Consider the following 21,717-nt stretch of genomic DNA (forward strand, 5'->3'; position numbering starts at 1 on the left):
GCAGCCTGAGTCTCTAATCTGCAAATACAGGAGTTGAAGCCATCACTTTTCTACTTCCAACTTCTCAGAGGTGAGGCACGTAACAGTCCCCACATCCCTTAAAACTCCAGGGAACACACGCTACAGTCTTAAAGCATCCCTCACTTGACTTGAGGTAGATAGAAGACTGCTCCTCTCCTGACCCCTAGCACAGCCACAACTCCCTTCAAACACACACGAATCCCTGATTTCTTCAACCTCAGCATGAATTCTAAGCCTTTTCTTAGGAATATGGCTGGCAGACTATCACTGACAGAATCAGCTTGTGGCTTCCCTTTGCAAGTGCTACAAAAATGAACCAGGATCCCTTTTCAAAATGCTGTTTTATTTTATTTTTTATTTATTTTTTTGGAGGGGGGGCTACTCTTGCTTTGTTCTCAAGCTTTGGTGACTCTACTGAGACTCACTGACATTGGGATAATTCCAATAGGACCTCTTATAATGCAATCATGGCATTCCCTTACCCTTACCCTAAAAGTGCTATCTCCTATCTCTTTTGCCCAACCATTCCTCTTTCACTCTGTTACTTTTTATTTCGGACCGCCATTCATTCTCCTCTCCCCGCCTTTTCTATATCCTCCTCACTTACTCTCTTGTCTCCGATGCTACCTTCTTCCCTCTACATCCCAATCAAAAACCATCATCCACTTATCAAAAGAAATGGTGTTTCTAAAGTGCATTTATGATGACTACAACACACACACACTAAATATAAAGAAACATACAGGTTGCAAATAAAAGGATGAAAGGAGTTGGTATCATGGAAATGCTCACCGTAAGTTTCCCGGTATGGATGTAGTTATGACAGACACAGCACTTTAAGATGAAGACTATCACCAATGACAAAGAAAAGCATTTCACAAAATGCGAGAGTCAGTTATCAAGAAGACAATTATCTTGCAGCACTCACCTAACAACAAAGCTTCAAGACACATAAAGGACATTTTAAACCAAGTCCCTCATAGGTATCATTTCAAAAACACCTTCTTTTAAGGACCAATAACAATCTCAGTGTTGAAAACAAGAGGTCCTTGTTTCCTAACAAATACAGCTTCACTCCAGTTTTCAATCAGTGTTTCAGGAGTTCTCAGAGATGCAGGAACTTCCAGAATTTTCTGATAGTCTCAATCAATTTATTCAGAGGAATGCATGTATTCACTATAGACAATGTCTGTCAAATATCAACAGCTTCTTGGGGTGCCAGGTTGGCTCAGTCAGTTAAGCGTCTGCCTGGCTCAGGTCGTAATCTTGTGGTCCTGGGATCAAGCCCCGTGTTGGGCTCCATGCTCAGTACAGGGAGTCTGCTCCTCCCTCTGTCTCTGGCCCCTCCCCCAGCTGGTGCTCTCTCTTGCTCTGTGTTCTCTCTCTCAAATAAATAAATAGTATCTTTTAAAAAAAAACACAAGAGGGGCACCTGGGTGGCTCAGTGGATTCAGCCTCTGCCTTCAGCTCAGGTCATGATCCCAAGGTCCTGGGATCGAGCCCCGCATCGGGCTCTCTGCTTATCGGGGAGCCTACTCCACCCCCCCACCCCCCGATGTCTGCCTCTCTGTCTCCTTGTGATCTCTGTCTGTCAAATAAATAAATAAAATCTTTTTAAAAAAAGAAGTTTATTCTGAGTCTTCCTTCTGATAAGGACTCCATCAAAGGTTGAATCATTTAAAAATAGAGGAATAGGGGTGCCTGGGTGGCTCAGTGGGTTAAAGCCTCTGCCTTTAGCTCAAGTCATGATCTCAGGGTCCTGGGATCAAGCCCTGCATCGGGCTCTCTGCTCATCAGGGAGTTTGCTTCCCTTCCTCTCTCTCCCTCTCTCTGCCTGCCTCTCTGCCTGCTTGTGATCTCTGTCTGTCAAATAAATAAAGTCTTAAAAAAATAGAGAAATAAAAGTCAAAATAAAACAAAAAGAAAATTCTTTGTATAAATCCAAAGCAAGTATTTTTTGCATAGTTAAAAAAAAAAAAAAGATTGGGGAACCGCTCTGATGAAGAAAAGTCACTACCTGAGTCAAGGAGCAGCTCGTAGAATTACTGAAAGTAACTAAGTATTTACAGAATTGTTCAACCTTCATGATGTTTAATAACTGTTCTACTCAGCAATGATTATTTCTTAATGTTATTTGATATGCAGTATTTCACATAGAATATTTTTAAGATTTTATTTATTTATTTGACAGACAGAGATCATAAGCAGGCAGAGAGGCAGGCAGAGAGAGAGAGGAGGAAGCAGGCTCCCCGCTGAGCAGAGAGCCCGATGTGGGGCTCGATCCCAGGACCCTGGGATCATGACCCGAGCCGAAGGCAGAGGCTTTAACCCACTGAGCCACCCAGGCGCCCCACACGTAGAATTTTTATTAAAATTGCTGAGAACTTGGCACTCCATCTTTTGCAGTAAGGCCCGTGCCATCTCTTCCAATTCCTGCTAGGCTTTAGAAGGTATCTCACAGAGACAATACTCACTCCATGGCAACTCCATTTGTGGGTGCTAAAATCTGGTCCATGTAGGTAGAGAGTAGGTAAAGGTGATCTTATTAAACCTACTTCCAAATCTCATTACAAACCACTCATACTGTGCTTCACAAATTTTGTGGATTGTCTAGAACCAAAAGCTTTCACCCCTGAAACCATATAGTCAAACGTGGCTTCTAAAGGAAGGAGCGTTGTGGCTTGACTTGTGTTCCCAAAAAAGACACGCTGAAGTCCTAAGCCTGGTTCCTGTGAGGGTGGCCTGGTTTGGAAATACTCTTTGCAGACCTAATCAGCTTAAGATGAGGTCGCTAGGGTAGGCCCTAATCCACTATGAGCCAGACTCCCAGACACACAGGGAGAAGGCAGAGGTCGGATCCCCCCACAGAGGTTTCCAAGGCATCATGACCCTAGTACCACCTTAATTTTTAGATGATTGAGCCTCAAGAACTGTGACAAAATAAATCCGTTCTTGTTTTAAGCCACTAAATTCGCAGTACTTTGTTACAGCAGTCTGAGGAAACCAATACATAGAACAAAGTCTATTTAAAACCATAATGGAGTTCAGTGTTAGGACTCTGGTTCCTGGAGTAAGTGACTTTCCCCTACCTGCACAAAACTGCTTCTACTGAGGCTCCACCTTCATTTAGGGGTGCCCATGGGGTATCAGGATCGCCTGAACTTACAAACTTACTGACCAGTGGGAACAAGGACAGTGACTACAGGATGAGGAATCTGACAGAGATAGACACCCTAATATTCAACAAGTGAATTAAGGGGGCGCCTGGGTGGCTTAGTAGATTAAGCGTCTGACTCTCAATTTCAGGTCTTGATCTCAAGGTCGTGATCTCAAGGTCGTGAGTTCAAGCCCCACACTGGGCTCCACACTGGGCATGAAACCTCCTTAAAACAAAGAGGGAATAAGCCATGTAGTAGGGGTTTCCTGGGACTTCAGTCTGCCAGCAACATTACCAAGTCCTAGCTGGCTCTTCCTAACCCAGTTATTGTGTAGTGAGGGCACCAGGGACTGGAATGGCTCTGCACCTTTCATAGTTCATAACTCCTAATTACATTTTCCAACCCATTGATTAAAATCTTATATATAACATGGTCGCCAAAACTAAATAGGACCCAAAGATGGTTACTTTACTTCCTCATAAAACATCTGGAATACGGTAAGTTTTGTTCGTTTCCTGGAGTTAATTAGAACTGTTGTGATGTTTGAAGGGCTATAGTTTCCGACTACACTATTCACCTTTCCGCACAATTGCTTCAAGGTGGATTCCCAGTGTTCAATTTGCTATCTTTTTTCTTTTTCTTGGCCAGCACCCAAACTTTCCTTGACCTCATTTCTTACTTTTTTGCTCCCTTTCTGTGCATGCCTATGTTCTTAAGTTATTTTTGTACCTTTCCTTCCGTGCATCAAGACAGAGAACACACCAAATGACTCAGCCTCTGGCAGTGACCCCCTCCTACCTGCTCCTCTACCCTACAGGTGCATCTGCGCTCACCACACTGATCAGTTCTATTGTGTTGTTTTTCTTCTCCCGAGAGAATGGACAATGCCCACAGTAAATTCTAAATAAGAACCAGGAAATCTTATGAAACAGAGAAAATTAGAAATTCACACTCCTAACAAAAGGTTACAGGACAGCACGTACTCAGGCTATTTTGACATTCTTGTAATAATGATCACCATAGAGTGGTTCCATTGATTTATGTGTAATAGCTTGACTGCACTTGATGGTCTTAATCACTCTTTTGAGATACCAACATTTTTCATGAGAGATTTGTCACTCTTAGAAACAAAAGCATGATTAATAAGAGGAAATAAGCAAATTTGACATGAGATTATAGTTGGCAGTTTTTGTATGAAAAAGAAAAGTTGGATTTATGTTTATAAAATTGCATTTGGGGGGCGCCTGGGTGGCTCAGTGAGTTAAGGCCTCTGCCTTTGGCTCAGGTCATGATCTGAGGGTCCTGGAATGGAGCCCAGTATCGGGCTCTCTGCTCAGTGGGGAGCCTGCTTGCCCACGCCCCCCGCCCCCGCCACCTCTGCCTGCCTCTCCGCCTGCTTGTGATCTCCGTCTGTCAAAAAAAAAAAAATCTTTAAATTAAAAAAAATAAATAAAATAAAATAAAATTGCATTTGGTAGGCATTGCTGCACTTTGCAGTCTATTAGTAGTCTCCCTTAATTCAAGGTAACTTTGTAAAGAATTGAAGAAATAATTTTAAATGGAAGTCGAGAGTTCAGAACAGATTAGCACATTTCCCTGAGGTATCATTTAAATTACATACTACCTTTGATGATATATAATTGTGTGGTTTTTTTATAGATTTTTTTTTAAAGATTTTATTTATTTATTTGACAGAGAGAGATCACAAGTAGACAGAGAGGCAGGCAGAGAGAGAGAGAGAGGGAAGCAGACTCCCTGCTGAGCAGAGAGTCTGATGCGGGACTCGATCCCAGGACCCTGAGATCATGACCTGAGCCAAAGGCAGTGGCTTAATCCACTGAGCCACCCAGGCGCCCTATAATTGTGTTTTTGTCCAGGCTGTTGTAACAAAATATCATAAACTGGGTGGTTTATAAACAACAAATATTTACTGTTCAGTCCTAGAGGCTAGACTCAAAGATCCTGTGTCCTCACATGATGGAAAGCACTTGGGATCTCTCTGGAGCCTCTTTTCTGAGAATACTAACCCCACTCAGGACCTTAGCACCTCCCTAAGGTGTCACCTCTTAACACCATCATCTTTGGGGGGTAGGATTTCAACATATGAGTTGGGATGGGCACAAACATTCATTTAAATCCCCAAAAGACCATGCCATTTTAGAGCTGCTAGTCTTGACTCAGGTTGAAACTTCATCTTAATATACCTCTTGCAACTGGAGAGACCATACTACTCCCCAAAGGCTTCTGCATATTTGTATTTCAACTTCAGTAAATAGGGAAAGAAACACAGTGTTAACTGAGATCTTATTATACTAGACATGTTTATGATCAATAACTTCATGGATTCCTCCAAAAACTCTGTGAGCTATTATTTCCACACTTTACATAAAAAGAAACAGAGTCTCAAATACTTTCAATACCTTGCCCAAAGCTGTACAGCTAGTTCATCTGGGAATCACCATCTGCCATGCCCTATTCTAACTCCAAAGCTTATGTTCTTTGCATTTTTCAGTGTTCTCTCTGAAACACCATAGTCATACAACGAAAAATCACACTTCTCGTGGTGAGCACTGTGCAATATTTACAACTGTCAAATCACTTGTCCTACACCTGAAACTAATAAAACAGTCGGCAACTACACTTCAATTTTTTTTCACTTTTTAATTTCTTTTCAGCGTAACAGTATTCATTGTTTGTGCACCACACCCAGTGCTCCATGCAATACGTGCCCTCCCTATTACCCACCACCTGCTTCCCCAACCTCTGCCCCGCGCCCCTTCAAAACCCTCGGGTTGTTTTTCAGAGTCCAGAGTCTCTCATGGCTCATCTCCCCTTCCAAATTACACTTCAATTTTAAAAGAGTATCTTTTTCCCCCTTGTAATGTTAAATGGATTCAAACAACTACTTCTTGAGTATCCACTTTTTGTGCTAAGCCATGACAAGATAAGGGCAAGATAAACTGTTAATCTCCAGCCTCCACAAGACAGATAAAGCAAGTCCTTTACCTACTGGACCTGGACTCCATAGCTACATTGATCAACTGCCCTCGTTTGGGTGGGAGTGTTCATGTCCCACTGAAAATCCTCCATCTCGGGAGACTACCTCAGCCCTGCGCACACTGGAAGGGTGGGTCACATAACTCTACCTAAGAGTAGAAACTCCTAGGATTATTTTTAATATTTATAATCTGATCAATTAAATAGAGAAGCGGGATCCAAACATCAATATATTTTTTTAAGGTTGCTGGAGTTAGGAAACATTGTTCGAAAGCATTTGGTTCTTTCTGATCCCACAGCATAAGCATTACCTGGATCCTTGTTAGAAATACAAATACTCCAACGTCGCCCCACACCTACTAAATCAGAGTCTGTGGGGATGAGGCCCCCATATCTGTCTTAACCAATCCTCTAGCTGATTGATTCTGGTGTGAACTCAAGAATCACTGCTCTATGAAAGGAAACAGTCAAGAAAACAAAAGAGTCAAACCACGAAATGGGAGAAGATGTTCGCAAATGACACTACAAACAAAGGGCTGATATCCAAGATCTATAAAGAACTTCCCAAACTCAACGTCTAAAAAACAGATAATCAAGTCAAAAAATGGGCAGAAGACATGAACAGACACTTCTCCAATGAAGACATAACGGCCAACAGACACGTGAAAAATGTTCATCATCATTAGCCATCAGGGAATTTGAAATCAAAGCCACACTGAGATACCACTTTACACCAGTTAGAATGGCCAAAATTAACAAGACAGTAAACAACAGAGGTTGGCAAGGATGTGGAGAAAGGGGAACCCTCTTACAATGCTGGTGGGAATGCAAGTTTGTGCAGCCACTTTGGAAAAAAGTGTGGAGATTCCTCCAAAAAATAAAAAATAGAGCTACCCTATGACTTGGCAATTGCACTACGGGGTATTTACCCCAAAAATGTAGATATAGTGAAAGAAAGGCCATCTGTACCCCAGTGTTCATAGGAGCAATGGTCTCAGTCCCCGGACTGTGGAAAGAGCCGAGATGCTCTTTAACAGACAAATGGATAAAGAAGATGTGATCCATATATACAATGGAATATTATGCACCATCAGAAAGGATGAATCCCCAAGTTTTGCATCAGTATGGATGGGACTGGAGATTATGCTGAGTGAAATAAGTCAAGCAGAGAGAGCCAATTATCATATGGTTTCACTTACTTGTGGAGCATAAGGAATAACACGGAGGACATAAGGAGAAAGAAAGGAAAAGTGAAGGGGGGGGAGAAATCGGAGGGGGAGATGATCCATGAGAGACTGTGGACTCTGAGAAACAAACTGAGGGTTTTAGAGTGGAGGCAGGTGGGGCAATGGGTGAGCCCGGTGGTGGGTATTAAGGAGGGCACCTATTGGGGCGCCTGGGGGGCTCAGTGGGTTAAGCCTCTGCATTTGGCTCAGGTCATGGTCTCGGGGTCCTGGGATCGAGCCCCACATCGGGCTCTCTGCTCAGCAGGGAGCCTGCTTCCCCCCCTTTCTCTGCCTGCCTCTCTGCCTACTTGTGATCTGTCTCAAATAAATAAATAAAATCTTTAAAAAAAAAACAAACAGGAGGGCACCGATTACATGGAGCGTTGGTGTCATATGTAAACAGTGAGTCTTGGAACAGTGCCTCAAAAACTAATGATACATTGTATGGTGACTAACATAATAAAAATTTTATAAAAATTAAAATAAAATTTAAAAAGTATCACTGCTGTGTGGAAATGACATGAACACACCTGTCCCTTACTACTGTCCCCAGAGCAATCTCCTGTGAACTCTGCCGTGGGCAGCCTGGGGTCGCGTTGCTGCTTTCCTCTGTCCTCTCCTATATGCCCCTGGAGTCTCCTTTCGCATTTATTTCCCTCATTTTCCCAGATTCCCTGAATATGAGTAATATCAACATTGCAAAGTACTGACAGATTCAGAAAATTTTCATGGATCTCATTGCATTTCAGAATTTTTCCCTGCTGAGATACCTGCAGTGCAGGTGAGTGAAAGCAGGTCCCTCCAGGGCTCCTGGCAGTGTCCCTGAAGCGGCCCGCCACAGGAACAAACCGTGACTGAAGCTTCACATGGGCCTCTAAAAATTCACGTGGGTTTTTCTTTCTACTTCTTAATATATTTCATGTCTTTCTTTTTTTTTTTTTTTTTTTTTTTTTAAAGATTTTATTTATTTATTTGACAGCGAGAGAGATCACAAGTAGGCAGAGAGGCAGGCAGAGAGAAAGAGAGAGGGAAGCAGGCTCCCTGCCAAGCAGAGAGCCCGATGTGGGACTCGATCCCAGGACCCTGAGATCATGACCCGAGCCGAAGGCAGTGGCCCAACCCACTGAGCCACCCAGGCGCCCCTCATGTCTTTCTTATTTGAAAAATTATTTCCCCCAATTTTCAAGTAAACTTGACTTCACAGGGAGACATTTGCCCCCCGTGTGTTATCCTTTGGCTTTTTGCTTCACGCCCATGGCATAACACATATTTCTATCTGCAAAGCACAAAAGATGCCACCCCACTGAACTCTCACAGTGGCCCTGCGACGTGTTAAACCTTACCCCTGCTGAAGAGGATACCAAGGCTCTGGAAGGTTAGGTAGTTTCCCCAAGGTCATAAAATGGAGAAATGCCTGAATCAGGCCAGCATGACTAAAGGTTTGCTGTTTTACTGGAGTATATGATTATCTGACATTGTGGACATAAACTCCTAGAGGACAAAGGCACTACTATTTTATATTCTGTACCCATTATAGTACCTCATACAATGTACATGTGTTCTCTCTCTACATATGAATGCACACATGTATATCTATACATGTATACACACGTATATCTACCCATATATGCACCCATACATACCCATATACATACACGTGCATATACATATATAAGTAATAATGGAAATAAATAATATAATAAGATAAAATGAGTGAACAAAAGCATAGTACTAATTTAAGAAGTTGAATTTTTTTTCTTTTTATTCCCCTATACACTGCAAATTGTAGAAATATCTGGAAGGGCTTTTCAAGTTCCCACAGACATTAGCTAAAATGCAAAATAAAGCCATATAAAAGATAACAGTGCCCCAGCCACTTAAGCACCTGACTTTGGCTCAGGTCATGACGTTGGCGTCCTGGGATGGAGCCCCTTGTCAGGGTCTGCGCTCAGCAGGGAGCCTGCTTCTGCCCCTCCCTCTGCTCCTTCCCCCATTCGTGCCCTCTCTCTCAAATAAATAAAATCCTAAAAAAAAAAAAAAAAACAGCTTTTGACAATATTAGATTAAGAACCTAAGAGTATTAACATTCAATACCCCACCAAAACCAACCTTGTCCCACAGACTCCCTGACAGAAACACGAGTACAAAATTCACGGAAAAGCAAAGTAAGCTACCAGTATAATGCGAGCCTGGCTTTTATCCAAACCCCAATGCAGGGAATGCAGGGACGTGATTTAAGTCCAAACCCCAATTCGGCGGTCTTACCAAAGCCTAGCACAGCAAAGAGAAAAGAGAGAACAAGATAGCAGAAGTGGTTTAGTAGAAGAGAAGGGTCTAGTCCACTCTGTCACATCAGACATAAGGAAGGTAGCTTTAGCAGAAGAGAGGTGAAATAGACCCACCAACTCTGAACACAGTAATCCTGCCAACTGGCAGAGTCTACTTCTCTGCTCCTGAATCTAAGCAAAGACCAGTATTCATCGTGGAAGGAATTTGGGAATAAGAAGTAGGAAACTTTCTCCCTCACTTACTTCCGACTCTCATTTGGGAAACTGGAGTTAAAAAGAAATATTTGGGGGCGCCTGGGTGGCTTAGTGGTTAAGCTGCTGCCTTCGGCTCAGGTCATGATCTCAGGGTCCTGGGATCGAGCCCCCCATTGGGCTCTCTGCTCGGCAGGGAGCCTGCTTCCTTCCCCTCTCTCTGCCTGCCTCTCTGCCTACTTGTGATCTCTGTCAAATAAATAAAAAAAAATCTTTAAAAAAAAAAAAGAAAGAAAGAAATATTTGTTCTATACTTAAATAGGCTAGCACAAAATAGTGTGTCTTCAAATTGTTTCTTTAGAATAAAGCGGTCGATTAACATTAAGTTTGGGGAAACTCCTGGCTACATGGCTTCTTTGCTGGAAGTCCTATTCAGAATGCATAAAATACATGAGCATGAGGAATCTAAAAAAAAGGGAGAGGAAATCATAATATGCAACACTTTGGACGCCTGGATGGCTCAGTTTGTGAAGCATCTGCCTTCTGCTCAAGTCATGATATCCCAGGGTCCTGGGATGGAGCCACACATTGGGATCCCTGCTTAGTGGGAAGCCTGCTTCTCCCCCTCCTACTCCCTTTGCTTGTGTTCCTTCTCTCACTGTCTCTCTCTGTCAAATAAAAAATTTTTTTTTAAATCTTAAAAAATAAATAAATAAATATTTTAAAAAATAATATGCAACACTTTCAAAACTTGTTTGACCAAAAAACCTTGTCCCTATCGTAACACCCATTCTACTGATTACATTGTAGAGATGTCAATATAGAGGAAAGATCAAGGGATTTGGCATTGAAGAAACCTCTCTTCACTTAATGCTATAGCACTTACTAGCAGTATAAACATGATCTAATTATGTAATACATCAGTTTCTGTTTTCTCGTGTGATGGGAAGATAATAATCCCAACCATGCAAATTCATGAGGTTCATGAGTTGACAGATACGAATTGTCTAGAGGACTGTGCTTGATTAAATAGAAGTTGCTCAGCAAGTAGTACTTCCCCTCTCTCCATTACTTTCATAGGCACTTGCTTTACCAATCATGTGTAAATACCAAGCCACTGATGAATTTAGCCAATTAAGTAAAATAATCAGTCAAATCTATAACAAAATAATGGAGAGCGCTAACTCTTCGGGTGATAGAATAATCAGTTGTGTATAACACTGTCATGTTGCATGCAACGTTTTCTCAGTTATTATGGTTTGGGAGAGCTTTCAAAGGTTGAAACTCAAAAGAATGGCATGCAACTCAATGAAGTACTTGGTTTTAGTTTTACTCTGCTAACTCTTTTTTGTTTAATTTTTTTTAAAAGATTTTTTTTTTAAATGCATTGGACAGACAGAGATCACAAGTAGGCAGAGAGGCAGGCAGAGAGAGAGAGAGAGAGAGAGAGGAGGAAACAGGCTCCCTGCTGAGCAGAGAACCCCATGCAGGGCTCGATCCCAGGACCCTGGGATCATGGCCTGAGCCGAAGGCAGGGGCTTTAACCCACTGAGCCACCCAGACACTCCTACTCTAATTCTTATGGGAATATTCGTATGAGTCTCCTCTGATTTATGTGGAAGTTTTGATATGCAGCGTTATATCCTGGAGCCAGACACCAACAATTTACTGTTAGTAAGAAAGGGTTCCTTCGGGGCACCTGGATATAAAAAAATATAATTTTTATATTTTTATATATATATATAAATTAATATATATTATATATTTAATATAATATATATTAATATATAAAGTATATATTATATATAATATATAAATATATAATTTTTTATATTATATTTTTATATTTTATATATATTTACATTTTATATATAAATATATATTATTATATATAATATATAAGTATATAATAAAAATTTATATATTATATATATTTTTTATATAAATGCTATTATATTTATATTATATATAATTTTTATATTATCTTTATATATAAAATATAATATAAAAATTTATATATTTATATATATTATATATAAATATATAATATAAAAATTTATATATTTATATATAATATATATAAATATATATTATTTTTTTGTATTATATATTATATGGGGTGGATGGATATATATCCATCCATCCCCAGGAGCTTTTTGTTCATCATCCTGGATGAGTGAAAGAGCTAGCAATTTTGAAGCTACAGCTCAGGGCTAATATTTACCGAACCCTTCTGGGTTGCAGTGCCTGGGGATTAGAAGAGGGATCTAAGCTGATGGTTCTCAAAGTGTGGTCCCTGGATCAGTAGCATCAGCAGCACCTGTGAACTTGTTAGAAATGCACATTCGTGGGGCTTACTCCAGACACATCAGAAAATCTGGAGTTTGGGGGAATGGTGATGGCCCCTGGGTGGCTGTCAGTTCAGGGTCGACTCTTGGTTTCAGCTCAGGTCATCATCTCATGGGTCGTGGGACTGAGGCCCACTTTAGGCTCCACGGTCAGTGCGGAGTCTGCTTGAAGATTCTCTCTCTTCCCCTCTCCTCCGCTCACCCATGCTCACCCACACTCTCCCTCTAAACTAAATACAAACATCTGTAAAAAAAAAAAATCAGAGTTGGGGATCAAACGCAGAGGGCCTTCTGATTCTTATGCTAAAATTAGAGAACCACCGATTCAAATACCGTAACCTTTCTGTGTATACACAAGAGGCTCTTTAAGAGTAAGTAAGGTTCTTGAAAGGATATCGGCAAGACAGTAGGACAGGAGGTCCCCTACCTATACCCCCACCAGAGCAGCAATAACTTGGCAGCCATCCACAGACAAAAGTATCTTCGTGGGAGCTTTAGGAACTGGATAGGAGGATACAAAACTCCAGTGGAGCCCCAGACTGAGCAGGGCCACTTTGAGAAGGCAAGCCCACACCCAGGTAGCAGGTTCACCCACTGTGGTCCCAAGCTGCAGACCCAGTAACAGATCTATCTGCCTTTGCGTTTGGCTCCAGCGACATGTGACCTTTAGTCGTGCTATCAGTCCTATCAACTAGGGAACCTGGAAGGAGGGCAACAGGGTCACAGCCAACTTCATTTTACTCTGGGTAGTAAAGCAGCCCCACATTGCCGTTCTAGCCCTGTCCCAGGCACAGTTTGAGTTCCGTAGTCTTGTCAGCCCAGGGCCCCACCAGGAGAAACACCCAACAGTGCTCCAGGAGGCGGGTCTGCTGTACTGGTCCGAGGGTAACCAGGTGGAATGTCCCTGTAACTTAGCTCCAGCCCCTCCCAGCTGGGGTACAGGAAAAGGCTTTCTCCGAACAGGACGCAGCAGAAGAAATCCTTGTCCCTGGAGACAGGCCCACCAACCTCCGTCCCACTGAGGAGCCTGAAGTGGCCCTGTAAATCTCCCCAGTCCTTCTCAGCTACAGTCTAGAAGCAGTCCTAGCCACGCAGGGCCCTGTCCAGTGGCCCAGACACAGCCCTCCCAGGGACCTGACAGGAGTCAGACGCACCCACATGCGCACACGGATAAGATGACTGCAATCCTCAGACCCTGATGTGGACCTCTGATCCATTGCTGGCCCTACTGACCAAGGTCCTGGAGGCAGTCCCATTCACTCAGGGGCCACACAGGATCCATGCTCACCCAAGCCCCTGCTAACAGGCTCAAAAAACACGGACCCCACTGTAGACCCAGCAGCAGCCACATGACCCAGGCAAACCCTGCTCGACTATGGTGCCGGGGGCAATTCCATCATTCCAGGAACCTGATCTGACAAGTTTCTACCTGCTGAAACCAGTCCATAAAGACTGCAAGAGTTGCTTATCCATCCAATGCTCAGATCCCAAAACAAGACTACGAGGACCACACAGAAGCAGGGAAACATGACACCACCAAAGGAAACAAATTCTCAGCAACCAACCACAGAAAGTGGAGATCTATGAATTGCCTGACAATAATTCAAAGTAATTATCTCAAAGAAGCTCAATGAGATGCAAGAGAACATATTACTTGGCCATAAAAAAGAAGGAAATCCTTCTGTCTCTCTTTCTCTCTCTCAAATAAATAAATAAATAAAATCTTTAAAAAGGGGAGAGGGGTACCTGGGTGGCTCACTTGGTTAAGTGTCTGCCTTTTGGCTCAGGTCATGATCTCAGGGTCCTGGGATGGAGCCCTCAGGCTCCCTGCTCAGCAGGGAATCTGCTTCTCCCCCTGACTGCTCCTCTCCCTGCTTGTGTGCTCTCACTCACTCTCTCTCTCAAATAAATAAATAAAACCCTTTAAAAAATGATCTCTAAAAAATAATATTGTATTATATAACTGATATTTGCTAAAATAAATCTTTTATTATCCTTAGTATTTCTTTTTTCATTGAGGTCTAACTGACATATAACATTAAATTAGTGTCAGGTGTACAACATAATGATTTGGTATTCGTATACACTGCAAAATGATGGCCACAGTAAGTCTAGCTACCATCCATCACCACACAAAGTTACAAAATGAAAATTTTGTGTGATAAGAACTTTTAAATTTATGCCCTTGGCAATGTTCAAATATGCACTACAATATTATTGAGTATAGCGATATACTGTACATTACATCCTCATAACTTATTTATTTTGGAACTAGAAGTTTGTACTTCTTGATCTCTTTCACGCATTTCGCTCATCCTCGGTCCCCCTTCCCTCTGACAACTACTGTTCTGTTCTCTGTTATCTATGAGCTTTGTTTACTCATTTGTTTTTTTAGACTCCACATGCAAACGATATTGCACAGCATTTCTTTCTCTAACTTAATTCCACTTACTTAGTAGGACGCCCTCAAGTTCCATCCATGTTGTTACAAATGGCAAGATCTCATTCCATTTTATGGCTGACTAGTCTTACACTGTGTGTGTTTACGTACCCACACACATACGCACACAGCCCTCACCTTTATCCATTCATTCACGAATGCACAAGAGTATATAAACTCCTTTCTGCAAAGTACTGGGCGTTGTAGCAAGGCAGCAAGAGGGTGCCAGGCCTGCACCCAGTCGCTAGCACTAGCAAGACCTGGCGAGATGGAGGAGAATGCAAAAATGGCCTCGCCCAGGGCCTCCAGCCCTGGAGAGTCCCAGCAGGTCCCTAACCCTCTGGCAGACACCTTTAGCAAATAATTCTCCTTTCCATACAAACTGCTGCTTTTGTGCTGGGCTCTGGGGCAAGTGCCCTTTAGGGCATATCTCCGTTGCCTGTGGTCCTTCAGATCTCCTGGACTTAAGCCTTCCTGCTTTTCAAAGACAGATGTTTTGGGAGCTTGTCTCTCTGGTATAGGTCCCAAGGGTTGTGGGAGGGGGGCATGATGTAGGGCACAAACCACCCACTCCTCAGAGAGAAGCTGCGGGTTTGTGAGATCCCTCCTGATTGCGGGTCCCCATGCCGAGGGTGGGTTTTTTGGAGAGACTGTGTCTCTGCCTCTTCTACCTGTCTCCATGCAGCCCTTCTATCGTTCGTTGTGAATGAGCTGTTGTGCTAGTTTTCGGGTCCCCACTGAGCAGACTAGATGCAGGACTCAATCCCAGGCCCCTGGGATCATGACCTGAGCCGAAGGCAGGTGCTTAACCCACTGATTCACCCAGAGGCCCCTAAAATAGTAGATCTTAAGTATTCTCACCACAGGGTAAAAAAAAAAATGTACATGAAGTGAAGGATGTATTACCTGGATTGTGAAAGGCATTGTACGATGTATAGGTATATTAAATCATCACTTTGTATACCTTAAATATATATAATACTTATTTGTCAATTACTTCTCAATAAAGCTGGAAAAAACAAGGATCCTGCTCAAGGCACTCTCTAGTCATAGTAGGGGACAGCTGTATCAGCAATTATAGTACAGAGCAGAACTGAACAAATTCTAAAATGTCACTGTATACATATTCTCAATTCTGACCAGGAACGTCAGGGAATGTTCCTAAAAGGAGGCAGCATTAGAGCTAAGTCCTGAAAGCTAGTTACAGATTCGACAGAAAAACTACATGAAAGAAAATCTAATTTAGGACCCTCTAAACACTGGATATTGTGAACGTCAGTGAGTGTAGACTGGCATAGTGGTTTAGATTTGTGCGGTATGATTTTCTGAGCTGATGGAGAAGTTCTCTCTCTGTTCTGTCCCATACATTAGCCACTATCCTCATGCGGCTCTTGGGAACTGGACATGGGCTTACTGAGAGGAAGGAACATTTTTATTTGAACAGCCATAGGTTTCTTGTAGCTACCTTTTTGGAGAGCAGTTTTAGGAATTATCATAATCATGAGTTGCCCCCTACACCTCCCCCAACCCACTCTCCCTATGAGACAAAGACAACTTCAAGACTTTTCTAAATCCGCACAAACACACACAGTTGTATTTGTGAAAGCTATTCCTGAGCTCCTTGCTTTTACTTCCAACTCTTAGAAAAAAATTATTTCTGTGGCTAAAACTCATTTGAATTGTTCAAGATCCAAATGCCTTGATACAACACTGCCTTGAAAACAATGCATTTTGGGAGAGAGGCTAGGCTAGGAAGTTCAGGTGACCATGGGACATAAACACCATTGTGTTTGTAGCCCCTCGGGTCAGGATGCTCAGTTATTTCCTAGATTTTGCCTTAAAGAGCAGGACCGTCTGTCCTTTAACAAATATTCCATTTTATACCGCCTGTTTTGTTTTCAGCGGTGTATGCAATACCAAATGCTAAGCAAGAAGATAATTAAATTGGGCCAGACCCTGTCCTTTGACTGGCACATGGAACTCGAGAAGACTTCCTTTCAGGATTTGTGAGTTCGGGGGAACCTGATTGGGAATGGGATCAGAGACCCGCATTGTTGCCTGTCTGTCTCTACCACAACACAGGTACACGTAGATTCTCCCCTGCATAGAAAATCTGTGCAGTGAGCACTGTCCCCTCTCAGGCCTGCCACCCCAGATTCAATTCAATTTTCAGGTGACTCTAACTTACCTTTTCACAAAGTTGGGTGAGCTATGTTCATAAGAAGACTGCACCTCGAAATTACATACTCTCCAAGTTAATGTCTAAAGTGCTTGACCCAAAGTTTCTCAGAAACCCTGTAAAATGAATCAGTCAAGGTTCCGAGGTGGCAGATCCAGAGCTCCCACTTCTCTGTGTCTAAGTCAAGTGCACATACCTGTCTCATGCCGGGGTAGATACTGATATCTGAGGACAGAACCCCATTGGGTTTAGTTGCCAAATCTCCATAAAGGCAACCTGTGTGATGGCGCCCTAACATTATCTGTCTGCTGAGTTACTCACAACTCCCTTTCTCTGTATCTATGTAGCTCAGCTTCCCCTCATTAACTCCTAGAGCTGCATTAGACCGAGATAAACTATTCTTTCATCCTTGATCCCCCAACCAGGGAACACAGTTTTATGCAGGCAACCATGCTTAACATGGACAGGAAAGGCGGTCTTGGAGACACTGCCAATAAACAGAAAGCAGGCTAACCCTTATCAGTGAACTGTGGGAGGAACGGTCTGGGAAACTGGTCTTACTTAATTTACTGGTGACATGGCATTTAATCTAGATTCCTTCACAGATTTCTCAGTTCTAACACACTCCGCGTTGACCTTCAGTTTATGTTATAAATGTACTCATCCTTGGTAACCCGTTAGTAGTTATTTACAAAGCAACCCTCCTGGGCAATAGGTACTCTGTTAGGTGCTATGGCATTTCATAGATCTGACCAATGAATGTGGTTTTAGTACAAAGGAGGTTAAAAACAAAACAAAACAAAAACAAACAAAAACTGGGGATGCATGGGTGTCTCAGGGGGTTAAGCATCTGCCAGAATTCTGCTCAGGTTGTGATCCCAGGGTCCTGGGATGGGCCCGTCATTGCTGGGGCGTCTTCTTCTCCCTCTCCCTCTGCCTGCTGCTCCCCCTGCTTGTGTTCTCTCTCTCTGACAAATAAATAAGTAAAATCATTAAAAAAAAAAAAAAACAGCACAGGAATAATATGTTTTACCCTTGATTCAGGAGAGTATTTCAGGCTATAGAGACTGAACTGGGACCAGCTCTAAATTCCTCTACTTTGAGAGCTGGTAAGGAAGTCACGGAATTGAGAGCTACCATATGTCAGAAATGGGCAAGCACTTTAGGAACACTGTGTTGTAGGGGCCCAAGGCAGATTGCCCCAAGGTGGCCTACTTGGGCATAAGGATTATTTTGAGTTAAAAGTAATTAAACCTGGTAGATGCCAGAAAAGTTCTTAGCCTCCCCGACAATTGCCTAAATTTACACTGGAAAGGAGAGCCGGTAACAGGAAGAGAGCTACTGAGACTCCCCTTTACCTAAGGAATGTATCTGCATAAAAGGACAACTTTGTTTTTCCAAACGTCTCCTTGCTAAAGAGCTTTCTCCCCTTTCTGTCCTCAAGCCTCTACCCCTCCCCTTAGTTCCTATAGTTGGTTCTTATAAGCCTGTGGCCTCATTGCCTTTGCAACCTCCTTGGATTCCCTGTATGCACGCCTATTAAATTTGATTTTCTCCTGCTAATCTATCTCATGTCAATTTGACTTTAAGTCCAGCTAGGAGGACCTTGAAGGGCAGAAGAAACAGTGGCCTGACGAGGCAAACGCCAGTATGGTCTTTCGACTGATACCAACTCTTCTAGGGTGCCTGGACCCAATTCCAACATGATGGGAGAAGTTCTACAAACGCACCACCAAACAATTCTCAAACACTATCCACCAGGAGAGAGCGTCAGACCCTCATGGGTTAAGAGCTAAATCCTACAAGACTGTCCCACCTCTACCCCAACTTCAGACCCCAGTCGCACGCCCAGGTGGTCGGGACTAAGCAGCCCTAAACCAGAGGTTCCCACCAACCCGTCCTCAGGTTCAGTTAATTTGCTGGAGCAGCTCACAGAACTTACAGAAACATCTGCCTTACCTGAGCGGTGGTTGATTCTGAAAGGATGTAACTCAGGAACAGCCAAACGGAAGAGTTAGGTAGCGTGAGGTCTGGAGAAAGAGCAAGCAGCTTCCCTGACCTCCGCAGGCCGCCACTCTCCCCAGACATCCACGTGTTCAGCACCCGGAAGCTCTCCCAAACCCCTCCTTTTGGGTTTTTTATGGAGGCCTCGAAACAGAGGCAAGATTGATTGAGTTACTGGCCATTGGCTGATCAACCTCCAGCTCCTCTCCCCTCCCCTGAGGTCAGAGGGTGGCACCGAAAGTTCCAACCCTCTAATTACTTGGTTGGTTCCCCTGGCAACCAGCCCCCACCTTTAGGTTAACCGGAGGCTTTCTAGTAGTGACCTCATTAACATAACAAGACACCTTTAAAGCTCTCTGCGCCTCGGAAATTCCAAGGGTTTTAGGAGCTGTGAGCCAGAAACCGGGTGAATGAAGGCCAGATACATAAAAGAAATTACATATTTGGTCATTTGAATGACCAAATATATATTTCTAATAAATCACAATATTGAAGTCTTCATTGTACAGGTGAGAAAACAGGTTCAGGAAAACAGCTACTTGTTCGGGATCACGGGGCATGAAGCTGATTCCTTTGCTCGTGCTTTCGATCACTGCTCTACTCTCTACTCTCCCTCGGGGCTCCTTTCTTCTCTCCTCCTTTTCAAAGGCCTCTGCCTCTGAACACTCAGAGTTGTGCTTAAAATCGGGAAATTTAGACCAGGGATTTGTTTTCCAGATTTGCCCAATGATAAAATGTGTTCTTCAGAGCAGAGGGCCTATAAGATCAGCTGGAACCCAATCTTAAAAAAAAAAGATTTTATTTATTTATTTGACAGAGAGAAATCACAAGTAGGCAGAGAGGCAGGCAGAGAGAGAGAGCGAGAGAGAAGCAGGCTCCCTGCCGAGCAGAGAGCCCGATGCGGGACTCGATCCCAGGACCCCGAGATCATGACCTGAGCCGAAGGCAGTGGCTTAACCCACTGAGCCACCCATGCGGCCATAAATAAAATCTTTTTTTAAAAAAAAAGAAGTTTTGAAAATGGTACAGAGTTCCTATGTGCCCTTCATCCAACTTCCCCATAAATATCTTACATAAACATAATTCATTTTCAAAACCAGGACATTAATGCTGGCATACTACTATTAACTCAGGTACTGACATTATTCAGATGTTACCAGTGTTCACTTGCCCTTTGAGTGCGTCCGTGTGTGTGTGTGTGTGTGTGTGTGTGTGTGTGTGTGTGTGTGTAGTTTGATGAAATATTATCATCACATGTGTAGGATTCAAGTAATCATCAGGAAAATCAAGATTCAGAATTGTCCCATCACCACAAAGAAGTTTCCTTGTGTCACCCCCTAGCGATGGTTAATGTTACGTGTCAACTTGACTGGCTCATGGGATGCCTAGGTATCTGGTTAGGCATGATTTCTGGCTCTGTGAGCATATTTCCAGAAGGCTTTAACGTCCGAGTCCAAAGAGAGCCCTGCCGTCCCGGCTGTGCGTGGGCATTAACCAGTCCGCTGAGAGCCTGAGGACAACAAAAAGCCGAGGAAGTTAGAATTTCTTTCCTTCCTGTCTGCCTGCTTCAGCTGGGACATTCGTGTTCCGTCCTTGGACTGGGATTTACACAATTTGGTTCTCGGGCCTTCACACTCAGATTGGAATTAAACCACCAGCTTTCCTGGGTCCCCGGTTTGCAGATGGAAGACGGTGAAACTTCTCAGCCTCCATAATCACAAGTCAATTCCTTAGAATAAACATAACGTTATGTATGTAGATAAATATACATATACATACATATACGTATATGCATACATATAGACACACACATACACACATATCCTGCCGGTTGTGTTTCTCTGGAAAGCCCTGATTGACCCATTAATGGTTATACCCTCCCCCCAGCCCAAACACCTGGCTCCCATTAGTTTCTTCTCCGTCTCTAAACTTTATCATTTTTGAAATGCTATATAAATTACATCATACAGCATTGTAACCCTTGAGATTGGCTTTTTTCACTCAGTATAATGCCCTTGAGAATCATTCAAGGCACTGCCTGCACCAGGAACTTGGTTTTTTTTTCACTGCCAAACAGAATTTTATTGTATAAAGGTGCCGTTTATTTATTCATTCATCAGTTGAAGGACATTTGTGTTTTTTTCCAATTTTTGGCTATAACAATCAGGGATGCTATGAACAGTAGTAGTTTACAGGATTTTATGTAGACGTAGGTTTTCATTTCTCTGTGATAAACGCCCAGAAGTACAATTACTAGGTCATATTTTAGTTGCAGGCTTAGTTGTTTTTGTTTTTCTTTTCCAAAGAGGCTGTTTTTTGTTTTTGTTTTTGTTTTTTTCAGATTGGCTGTGCCATTTTGTACTCCCACCAGCAGTGTTCGATAGATCCATTTTCTCTGCATCCTTGCTAACATTTTGTTTGTTACTATTTTTATTTTAGCTGTTTTAATGGGTGTGTAGTGATACCACATTGTGGTTTTAACTTGCATTTCCCTAATAGCTAATGATTTTGAACATCTTTTAATGTGCCTACTTTTCATCTATATATTCCCTTCAGCAAAATGTCTCTTCATGTCTTGCTCATTTTCTAATGGTTCATTTTCTTTTTGTTGAGTTGAGAGATTTTTAAGATATATGTCCTTTTGGAAACGGACTATAAAGTCCCTTTGTCGGATATGTGATTTGCAAATATTTTCTCCCAGTTTGTACCTTACCTTTTAATCCTTTAATGGGGTCTTTTCATCAGGTACAAGGATTTTTGAGTCCTACTATATCATTTTTTTCCTTGATGGACCATGCTTTTGTATCTATGAGCCATTCTCCTAACCACAGGTCATGAAGATTTTCTCCTATGTGGTCTTCTAA

The sequence above is a fragment of the Meles meles genome, chromosome X (assembly GCF_922984935.1).
Source record: "Meles meles chromosome X, mMelMel3.1 paternal haplotype, whole genome shotgun sequence".
NCBI lineage: Eukaryota > Metazoa > Chordata > Mammalia > Carnivora > Mustelidae > Meles > Meles meles.